The sequence below is a fragment of the Varroa jacobsoni genome, unplaced genomic scaffold (assembly GCF_002532875.2).
Source record: "Varroa jacobsoni isolate VJ856 unplaced genomic scaffold, vjacob_1.0 scaffold_96, whole genome shotgun sequence".
Classification (NCBI taxonomy): domain Eukaryota; kingdom Metazoa; phylum Arthropoda; class Arachnida; order Mesostigmata; family Varroidae; genus Varroa; species Varroa jacobsoni.
In genome coordinates, this window is record NW_019212998.1 from 44,717 (window position 1) to 56,906 (window position 12,190).

A 12,190-nucleotide genomic window follows, 5' to 3' on the forward strand; every position below is an offset into this window, starting at 1 on the left:
AAAAAGACTTTGTGTCGCGTGATAAGCAGTGGGGCGTGGCCTTCCTGTGACGGGGGTGGGTGGATGCTGTACTTTAATATAGGCTCGAGTGTACGTCGTAGTAGTTATGGCAGCAGTAGAAGGGGGTGCAGTAGGCTTTATTTTCTTCAGTAATTGCTTTATTTTTGAACAATTGTTGTTTCGTTCAGTAGTGTGCTATATCGTACTCGAGAAATTACGTCAAAGGAAATTGTTGATATCGGCGTCCGCGGAATTCCCCCTTCGTTCCCTGTAAAGCAGTTGAGAAAACTTTGAGTGTTTGAATGAACCAAGCCTTTCACTTTGTTGTGGCGGTCATCTGGACAAATAGAGAAGACGATGGCTCCGTTTTAAGCGTTCCTGCCGAACTACACATTCACAGACTATGTCATTTTTCAATTAACTTAGATCATTCTATTTACGTATCTATAATAAGTGTGTTCACAATTTATATTCTGGGAGCTTCCGAATGAAATGTGTGGGGGCAAGCGGTGCTTTCATATACCCGCATCGTCTGGCTCTACTATGAATAGGTTTTTAATTGAATTCTCGTATTTGCGTAAATCTCAACTCGCGCTTGTTCTAATCTGCAGCATTTCCTGTTGTGAAAACTTCGACAGGTGGAAAGAATAAATCAGTTATTGATTTTTGCAACCGTTCACTTCCTGTTTCGAAAAAAATCTATTACGAAAAAAGGACTTGCTTACCCTTAGACCTTATTAAGGTAGCGTTCCCTTGCCGTGCTTATATTTACATAAATGTACGTTAGGTTAACCTGAGCATAAGTTCGAATAGTAATAGCAAAAAGAAAGTTAAAATTCGAAAAACGCTTCCTAGAAATGTTCATTGTCGTCGATCTGCAAACTTGAATTGCTTGCGATGCGGTCTTCGCTTCAGCCGCCGCTGTGGCCTTAGTGCCGATTCTTCTAATTCTTCGTCCACTTCTCGCTGTTGTTGTGTACGGTTTGCATTGTCAAAGGCTAACAAACCTTGTTTTCAATTGCTCATCATCCACAAAATCTATAGTAAATAAGCTACTTTAACACCATCGCAGGGCTGGGCGCTGAAGTCGAGACTTGTCGTTCTCAAGAGGCGTCTTTCAAACATAGTTTTCCTTGCCCGAAAAAGCGCCTATCTATCGTTATTTCGTTTACTGTGCTAGAGTGATCATAAATGAGGGAACGATCAAATTCAACATCAATATTAGTGCTACGATCGCACCACTCCCGTCCGTTCCTTTGCCTCGTCCACTTCCCGGTCCCATTCAATTGTCGCCGTCGTTGTGAAAATGCCCCAGCGCGACATGCATCGCTAGCTTCCTCTCATGTTTAAAACAAATCCACAAAAGACAACAGAGACAAAGCTTCACAGATTATTTCGGCAGGTCGTGCTAGGCGACGGTCCTGGACAAAACCTCGGGCCAAGCACCACCGGTCGGAGGTGGTCTGAACGATCTGAAAATCTCGCATTCACCGGATCCTGTGCGCGCCTTACAAGGATGTGTGTCTACAAGGCGATGTCGCCCTATTTACTGACGCTGCTGGCGCTGTTGTTGTAGTCGTTCTTCCGTTTAAGTCATCTCTGGCGGCAACTTTTGACTACGGTTGATAGAGGCTGCGATTGGTGTTTTGCTTCAGCAACAATTGAGGTTGTTAGTGCCGCGGCTTCATTGCTTCTCTCAGATTTTGCTGATGACGGCGGCCGGGGCGACGCTCGCTCGCTCGCTCGCTCGCCTGGGCGAAACAAAGTCTACGTTTTAAGATGTCGGCCACGGTGTCTTTAGCCTGATGTCGATTCAAGCACTTGGCACGAGTTGTATTTGGTCAGCATCAGCGTTGGGGTAGATTGACAATTTCTTTGTGCACGTTTGTACCTTATTCGCCCTAACGTTTGTTGCTAATGTCGTTCGAACAAAGAAGGACAGTGTGTATATATAACAGCTGTTTGGATTGATTGGACGTAATTGGGTCGATGTTACGTTCGCGATCGGTGTTCTTAGCGTAGGCTTATATTAGAGTAGGCCGACCTGGCTCGGTTGTACCCAATAGAGCAATCAGATTGTTCGGATTTTAGGCTCATTTATAAGAAGTAATTCATTGTTTATTGTGCCTAGTCAAGTAACAGAACTGAATCCGCCACAACCGGATGTCAACGGGTAGTTAAATAGTAAATATAGTTTTGGAAACAACGGTATAAGTACACAGGTATGGTCATTAGTCATGGTGACGCTACTCTTGACAAGTACATGACGTCCGCTGCGCGTCGAACGAGCAACCCCTCTCGATTTTGGTCAGAGCTTTAGCTGCTCAAATATAAAAATAGAAAAAAAAAGTTTACAATCTCTAATAATATGCGACAACTCACTTTTATTTATTGCTTGAATCTCTATTCATTGGGGGTCCTGAACTCGGAAACGACTTATTTAAAAACGCCACAGTTATCCGATAAGGTTAAATAGTCATTTTTTGCAATTTATTTCTATTTTTATTCGCTATCCAAGGAACAGCGACGGTCCCATGGGCCGAACGCGTTTCGGGTCATCCCTACTACGGTGACACAACGGAAACAGTGATGAGTCGGCATATTTTCTTGAAACAAAGTCAGACGGTGAACGCACTACAAATTGTACGAATAGTAACATCGATACGCTTGCGACAAGTGTGCGATTCCACTTGAACGGATGCCTTGACGCGTCACCATCAAGTACTACATATGGATAGGCGTGTATTTCTATATAAATATGTACAGCCGAAGTAGCGGCAATGTCAGATATCGGCCAAAACATTGCTAAGCGTCACAACAGGTGCCAGCGCGCGATTTTTCGTCGTGTCCTTTGCTGTGGCTGAAGGGAACCGTCACCGGGCGTCGGGCATCGCACTCAAATACATGAACAAACACAACCGCTATTCGCCCCCGTTCTGCGGGGCGTCACGGCACAGTTGAACATTTCGAAAAATCCAAAAAAAAAAATGTCGAAGGAATATAGCTGTGGAACGCCGTAGAAACAACAAGAGACAACGAAATGCCAGCGGAAGCAATAACAAATTGTTTAATATCATACTATTATATAGTACGTAAGGAAGAGATGAAAAGTTGCCAAGACAAACAAAGCAAAGGTGCTGTGTCATACGGGAACAACGCTTTGAAGAGCTCCGAGAACCAGTGTAACGGGTGTCGTCGAACTAAGAGAATGAGAAAATTTCACACTGACAAGGTGTTCGTTGTCTACATATATATACCAGAAAGCTGGGGCCTAATTAGTCGGCCAGTGATCAAACAGCACCTACGTGTTTATTGTTTTTTTTTTTTTTTCAGTTACTTATTGGTAGCGTTGGATCGATGAAGTATTCCCAATATGTTGGGAGGCGAATAGAAAAATTCGTTGCGGATTCGTCGTTCGATAGAATGGAGTTAAGCGTCATTTGCGTCACTTCATTCTTCAATCTCTAAACGCGTTCGACTTCGTACACAAGCGTAAGCCAGGAACTATAGCTATAGCTGAGACCTTTATGCCCATCGTAGTTAGATTCTGGGGACGTTTTTTTTCGTCGATCGCGGAACGCAAGCTACTTTTTGCTACGGAACGAGCATTTTCGTTTTTGCACGCTGCCGCAGCTCGTCTCGCTTCTTGATATATGCATAGCTAAATACAGGTCAATATCGTGCAAACTATACGAATAGACTGCCAACGAGCTAATCGTTCGTTACGAACAACGAAGGCATGCTATGAAAGTGGCAGGACGCGTCAGCAGAAACGATGCCAGATATAATAATGCTGCTACTGCTAGAGTTTATCATTGCTACAATATCCGTTATATTGCAAAATCAAATTGATGCAAAAAATATGCAAACATTGTTATTACTACATAATAACGTTAAAATGGAGAAAAATGGGCCAGTGATGGAGAACTTCATTCCATACTGAAAACCACTGTTGAGGTATCACACAACTATATACTAATTGTCCATCGGCCTCGAAGACTACGGATAGTTGTATCAGTTCCGAAAAGAACGCAGAGAAAAAGAAAGCCCTACAAACGAATACGTTGCATACAGCTGATTGATGTTGGCCTGTATAGTGACTGAAACGCGACACGGGAACTGCTTGAAGTTTATATTAAAATTTGTATCTTAGTTGGCCATCGATGAAGGAGCAGCCATTGATGAAGCGGTTCGGCTGGCTACTGGTTTCAATGGGGTCGGCCAATCTAATAATTATATTGTGCTTACAATTAGAAAACACGCAACAGCACTGCGCTCTGGAATCAGGCCTGAGCCAGGAAGGCCAACTGATCATATAAAACTGAACGCTAAACCCCAATTACATCCGAAATTTAGGTGGTAAACGAGGTCAATATGGCGGACGCTGACAGCGAACCATCTAACACCTGCAAATTACCACGGCCGCTACTCGGTGATTTTTCTAAATTATTCTGTGTAAACAAGACCACCACTTATTGAAAAAATAAGAGCTATGCGATTATTTAGCAAAATTAACTTGCAATAGCGGAGCCATCGGTTGATGACGTCGGTTTTAATGCATTTTTGCTGCACCTGATGTATTTGAAGCTCAATTATTTTTTTGTTAATTAAATTTTTTTTTAAAGCTAGCTCCTACAGCTTGTTGCTAGCCTTTTGCTGCTATTTGCCGCTGACTTGAAGGTTTGGCCTTCTTAATCCGAGTAATCTAATACTTCATGATGACACTGCGTAAAGATTAGGATCAGCTTAGATCAACAGCAAACACTACATAAAACGACAAACATTATTTAAGTCTTGGATTTGTTTTTTGTCTTTGCTTGTAATAACAAAGGCAGTCACTTAAGAATTATTTTTCTCCGTGTCGACAAGCCGTAGTCACGGTGGCGGTAATTAAAGCTACAGATCTACGTGTCTTCATTAGAAAGCATCGAAGATACCACAATACGGAAGATTTCTGGCGATGAATTTGTTCGGCTCCCTGATATAAGGTGTAATACAAACATTTTTGATAACAGCAACACGGTAGCGCTCCCGTAAGACATGTGCGATAATTAACGGTGAAAAGGAGTTGGCCTGTCTTTTACACAAAACATAATGGTCAGACCGATCGTAGTCTGGTCATCAATCGTCCGGTCATGGTGACATGAGTGTATGTAGAACGTTGGGATCTAATTTGGCTTTTCGTAAATGCTCTCAAATCGAGGTAATGGTCATTACGGGATCCAAGACGACATGCGAAACGCCAATACCCCAAAACGAATGTCGCGACATCGGCCTTTCAATAGGACAACGCGTATAGCGGTTATTTTGAAGAGCTGTTTCGTACCTACGCCTAGTTTTTGAGACGGTTGCCTGCAAACGTGAGCACCATATTCAGTTCAGCTACATACAAGGATACGTAGGCAAGGATTTTGCAGTGATGGTAAATAAGCGCCACATCGATATGGCTGAAATTGAACTATAATTATATTTAATCACCTTTGTAGACACGATATTGTCGATCGTTTCCAACTGGCTAGTTACATTGGAGGTTTGTTGTTGTCGGTGAAAGCAATAGATATCTTACTTGCTATCTGTCACATTCGAACGGATAGGCATGGACAAGACTCAAGCGTTATAGATGGTTACCCCTCTCAACTATGGGCTTTTTTCAATAATATATGAAGTCAGTATTTACCATATTAACTCGATACTTCGAGCCCAAATACGTGAAGATACCCAGGATCGTGCACGGAAACATAGAATTTTCTATTTAGGCGATTTTCAGAAAATGGCAAAAATACCAATGCTGTTTAATCGAATTGATCCTATCGTAGTTCCACTCAACTACCTTTGTATCTACCTCAACTTAACTCAATAAGCACTTAATTAAACATAGCGTTGTTTTTCGAACGATAGTTTTAAAGCCTTTTAAGTGACGTTTCTGATGGTGGAAGTTCGGAGACTTCCTGTATCTACATTTTCATTCTCCGTCCGCACCGGGGCGGCATGAAGTCGGTGTTGTCATCTGCGTGACTATTACCTCTCATCGCCCTTTGCCCACGCCTATCGAATAGCTTCAACTTACTAATGCCTAAAAAAGCCAACGCGCTCAAACCATAATTTATATCGATAATGGATATTCCTCTGAGAATTTGTTTCGATCTCGACAACGATAAAAGGACCCCGTAGACAGGTTGTACCTATTTCCTTAGGACAACCGCTGCAGCTGATATTATCCCTCGCGCTATTTCTGTGGCCGAATGCCTTTCTGATAGTGTTTTTCATCGTTGTTTTTTTTTAGATTTTGTCACGCACTGCTCAAATTAACTGAGGGACTAGTGTTACCCTCTCAAAGCTTTGGGAAAGGAAGAAGAATGGTCCTATTTTTTGACGAGTCATATTTTAAATTTGCCAAGTGACGGGTGCTTGCCAGGACCAATTAGCTGCTTCGAGGACAGTAGAACTGTCATTTTTTTGATGACACCTATCTAAAGCTCTTTCTATTTGTTGTAGCAACCGCCAGATCAATTCTTGTTATTTTCAAGACGCTTTCGTCGGTGTCTTTGTGCCTCGACTTGGGAAGTCATCTATAGGTCGAACCGACTGATGCTCAGAGATCAATTGATTCTTCGCGTAAGCCATATTCCAGATTTATAAATAGCAACGTTCTAATGAAGTTATTTCTGAACGTTTTAAATATCTGGGCATCTATTTGAAAAATTCTATTATAATAGTTTTTCACGCTTTACCTTGTGCTATTATTTTTATTATAACACAACACAGTCAATGGTACTGCTACGACGCAGGAACAGATCAAGTATTATGTGATATTGTTTCTAAATGACATTGCCCATCTTCGGCAACCGTTCCGTGGCTAATCTTGATCTTATCTTAAGCACTTCGTCTCGTGCCTTCCAACGTGCATGTATCCTATTCATCGGCTAAGGACGTCTGGCATTGTATTGAAATGAAATCCAAACAGTAGCAGCTCAATAATTATAGGAGCTAGAGTCAGGCCGACTGGCCTGATCGACAAATAGCCGTAACAGCTAGTTTCAGAAGCTTAGGTAAAGAAAACTTTGAAGATAGCTGATGATTTGTTCGCTCATTTTTAATGTCACGCGATCAGTACAGCCGATGGCAAGAGCGACCCTGCCTTGTTTACGCCTCAGGGGAGGTCATAGATTTTATCGATTATGTTATTTGCGTGTTTCAGTATTAGACAAATGTATTGCATTAACGAAAAACATCAAACGAAACCTCAGTAAGACGAATACTAAAGATTTTAGCGCCGCCGGCATCGCCATCCTCGCTAACCGTTGCTAGCGTGAAGACCCTGGGAAAAATTCCGTGACAATATTCAATTTAACAGAGCGTCAAGCAAAATTTCAGATACTCAAGTGAGATACAAAATGCATTCAAGCATCAACACTTGGTCGTATCCTTCAATTCCTCAAGCCCCGCACAAGTGGCGAAAAGCTCATTCATTACCCAATCTAAGACGTTTACTATAAGCAGCGAGTAACCAAAATCATCATATATAGTAGGTCAAAGTAAGGACCGTGTAAGGTACACAAAATGGCTATGCATATCCGCAGGTAATGGATCAAATTAAAGTTATGCCTGTAAATAGCATTGTGGGTCTAGTCAACATTCTTCGTACTCGCTGTATTCCGATGCCATTGGCAAGTAGTCTTTGATATTGTAGTTTATATTTTCTGGGCTTATTTGTTTCGCCGGGGGCTTGTGTGCGTCGGTAGACCAAGTCGTCGGCGAAAAGGAGTACGGCATGGTACAGATTTCGTTGCAGGGCATGCACAGCTTTGGTTGGGTTATGGGCGGTGGCCCAGGATTGTACGGATTTGGCCCACGTCTGCTGATAAAAGGACGCCGGCAACTGAAACGGGACAAACGATTGCTACTGCTTTTGTTGTCGGCGTCTGATGCGTGCGTAGGAACAAGAAATGCCTTTCAATGAACAATGGAGGCTTTCGACGAAAGCACTGTACAATACACGGGAGCCTCGTGTGTTTGTATTGCTGTACTGATGAACCTTTATCAAATCTTGCTAAGAACTACGTAATAAAGCCATAAATGTCATTATATGATTAATGGTTTTGGTTTAAGAAAATGTCTGAGAAAATAAGAAAGATACTGTAATAGACTAACCTATATATATATATAATTTGGTTTTTCGACAGAACCAATTGTCATGGGGTCTGTGTTTTAAAAATGCAATGTTTTTTTAATAACGAATTATGAACAAAAGATGAGCCAGGTGAATAAAGTAGTCAGCCACCTAACTACGTGCGGCCTCGCCTAGACGTAACACAACGTTGAAATCGGCCACGTATTACGTACACGTACTGGTTTAGACCAGCCAATCGTCGGTGGGACTTGTCAGCAGCATCGTGAAAACAGGAAACTATCATTCCGTTGTAGACAAAAGCTACCTCGCTCACTCCTTTACTGAGTGAAAAAGAAACATCCGAACGCCCTCTTCGGTCCACTGCCCATGGGGCCGTTCGTCAACGTTTGAAACGTGCGGAAGCCTCTCGTTGTATCAGAGTCGCAAGCAGATGGTATCGAACAACGGCGGCACGTAGCAGCAAACAGCGCTGGATTGCCGGTAAGAACTAGACGTAGAAATGGACGCAGAACGCACAATCAGCATTAATATTCTCTAATAAAAAAGACAATAAAAGAATAGGTGCCGTCCTCATCTCGTGGATAACATCCACGGCTTAGTGGAAACTTGCCAACAATCAAGAGTCACCGTCGACGTTGCGACTGGATCTGTGGCCGCTGCTGCTGTGGCCGCTGCCCTACCACCTCCATCCCAGGAGATAACGACGACAAAACCAAAGAAGCGAATAAAAAAAGAGACAATCAAGCAACTATTGCATTAATTCTCGGTCTGCGATCTGTCCTATGTGAACCCTACTGACGCTGTGACACCATTGTAACTGTTGCCAACGCTGCACCAGCGAGATCTTCAATCTGCTACGAACGAGAATCGAAACGAGTGCTTCTAAGCCGTTGGTGTTCGCCAGTTGAAGAAATGGCCGAGTGAATCAGCCGCGTCAATGATAGCGTCAGCATTCTACGGAGGTGGAAATTCAGTGAAACCGAGCATCCTGCTTTAGGAGTCATCTTTTCGTCCGTAGCTGGAATAAACATTGAAAATAAAGAGAAATTTCTTTTGATTCCTCCTGTCGCTCGATCTCCTTATCGGCTTGTTACTGCAGCTGTGTTGTGTCTGACCGCCTTACTTTATTAGCATCGCATACGCCCCAGCGCATCGCCCGCTGATGAGGCAGGACGACTTGGCTAAGAACGCGACAAGCTGTTGCGATGGACGTATTTCCAATGTAATTACAATTATCAGCTTTATTGTAGTGACACCGCCGCGGCGGCGGCGGCGGCGGCGACGGCGGCTAAGCCCAACAGGCCGAAAAGCCATTATTTAGCCAAGCGATGCTGCGTTAAACGCCAGAAGCGTTTCCTGTCTCGTTTCAACCGCCGGCCCGCCTGCGCATATTCGCGCAGTCGACCATAGTGGTACCAAAGTCAGCTGATTCACGCAGCTAAGTATTAACCCTCTGTGGGCCGTAGTCGGGTCGCCATAGCGATACTGTGTTCCGACATGACGCCTGACATGCAGACGGACACTCATGATAAATATTGGCGACCGGCGCAGCCAACAACGCCAAAGCTGACGTCCGATATTGTTTCCTTTAGTGAGACAATAACATTGATATGGAATTGGTATAAAATAGCAGCGATCACTTTGTGGCATGCATTCAGAGGAATCCCATCGTAATCTGTTCTTCCTAGGCACGTTTGGTGCGGTCACCGGGTTGTACTGTCCGACGCGCCATTTGTCACTTGACTCATTGTCGCCATTGTGAACCATAACTTCGGCTTGGTATAGGTAGAAAAGTGCTAGAATATGGCTATATCCTATACAGGTGTTAGACCAGGTTATAGTTTCTATGTAGTAATAGTTAGAAATGTATCTAAGATGTTAAATATTGTTGCTACCTTAACAAACAGATTTCAGAGCTGGCGGTGGGCAAGTCTTAATAATTTACCCGTAGTAGTAGTAGTAGTAGTAATGATAGCAAGCTCCCGTTCACTGGCGATGTTCTCCAGTTGAAAATATATATCTATCACTAGACTGGCTAGCATACGTTATTAATATGATTGTATGTTAAACAGGGTCAGAACTTAGCCAAGGCCGTCGCACTCTAGCGGAACATCATACACTTCTGAAATAATGGCCAGGCAAAAAAACAAGCGAATAAGGATCGCCAATCGCCACTTCGATTCCTTAAAAATTTCCCTGTTGACGCAATACAACAAGAAACTTTACTTTGTATGAAATTGAATCGTGTAAATTCCTCGGTGCTGTCGTTGGTCCCGGGAGATTGAAAAAGCCGGCTTCTTCGCGATTAACGCGGAGCTAGTTATCGATTTTATCCATTGCAGCTATCTGAGTGTGTGTGTGTGTGTGTGTGTGTGTGTGTGTGTGTGTATAGAATTCAACGGAGATTTCTTGGGCTTAACCCACCATGTATTAGGGGCTCTTGACCCAGTGACCTGGAGCTCGATAATGCGAAGACCAAATCAAAAATGAGAAGCACCCATAGCCGTCGTCACAACTCAGTAACAGCTAGCACACGATCGAATCCCGAATTATTTGACGGGCGTTGATATGCCATAGATGTAAAATCAGCAACGTTACAATGGGAATATCCTATTTATGTTCGTAGTACAATAGTTGTGCTAAACTCCGCACCTGTTAACTGCGGATTGTACAACTCAAATAAGGCTTGGTATAAACAAATGTATGATAAGTTAAGTTTAAGGAAATCGAAACATCCTTTTTAGAACTCGAAGCAGTAGATCTGAACGTACCTCAGCTCTAGTTGCAAGATGCATACACGGACGCCTGGCAAACTGCTAACCAGTACAGTGTATTACAGTAGAGATATTAACGCGGTATCTAGAATACGGGACGTATTGAAAAATACGTTTGTTGACTCAGGGAAGTCCATTGAAATTATGTTTCTTCATCTATAATAAGACTTCATTTCGAATGTCCCATATGGGTCCGCCAAAGAATGCATAGGATTTGGCGGCAGGTTATGTCGTACGTCCAAATGTTCTTCATGACATGAAACTGTTTATTTTCCGCCTGTTTATGTAGGAAGCGAGACATTGAAATGAGGAAACAAAAAGGTATATTGGAGACTCAACGTTCGAGGGACCTGTATGTACACGTACGTAACATGGATCAATAAAGCTTGACGGATTTCAAATCGAACGCGACCTAAAGTTCACTGTGATGCGTTACATTGCGCCGACGAGTTCTGCTTGTTCTTTGCAGGGGTCGTATTCAGCAGTATCCGAGGTCCTATTTAACACAACTCGTGTCGTACAAGCACTGTATGACGAGAACCCGTGTAGCGTTCGAACAATCTTTCCACCTTTTGCTTCTATCGAACGCTAAGTGGTTGTCTTAAAATGTTATTGTTGCTCCTGCTGCCGCTACTGCCGTCAATGCCGTTGCTGCTACTATAATTTAAAACAATTTACGCCCTTGCTACCGACCCGCGTTAAATTCACTACGGTCGATTGACCAATCGATCGGCTTCATGTAACGTTTCAGGTAATCTTCTGGATGAGCCGCCGCCATCGAGAGACTGTAGAGGATGTTAATCTTGCAAATTGTATTCCTATCAAACGTCGCTAGACGACGCACGGCGATGGTAAATGTCGAGTGCCACGTTACTTTGTTACTGCTAACAGTGTGACTGTTGCTTTTCTAACGGCGCTGACGTCGCTCCGGTAACCGACATCAGGGGGTTGTCCTCCGCTTGACACAAGACATATATCCTCATTTTTCTCCTATGCTCACATTACACATGCTTGTAGCCTACTACCTTTATTTTTATCGACATCGACTCACTCCCGGGCCCTCTGCAATTTCTCTCTGGCTTTGGCTGATTCGCTGAACAGCTAGACGACTCCGTCGGCGTCGAAGCGACGTTAGGTTAACGTAAGAAGATCCCTCTGGCAACGTTAGCTCGCTGGTCTTTTACGAAGGGGGAGAAAAAAGTAAAACATCAAAATCAGGGAGTCGATGACTTAATTAAAATGTGTCTAAAAGAGTAACAAAATAATAATAAAGTACCGATAGAAA

General features: G+C 43.2%; 1 long non-coding RNA gene across 1 annotated transcript in view; it reads right to left on the minus strand.

Annotated features, from left to right (window-relative positions):
* Positions 1-78: 78 nt before the first annotated feature.
* LOC147753937 (uncharacterized) overlaps positions 79-12,190 on the minus strand; it is a 55,948-nt gene continuing 43,836 nt past the window's right edge. Inside the window, exon 3 of the long non-coding RNA XR_015312650.1 lies at positions 79-268. This is a non-coding gene — a long non-coding RNA (uncharacterized LOC147753937). The remainder of the gene's footprint in view (positions 269-12,190) is intronic.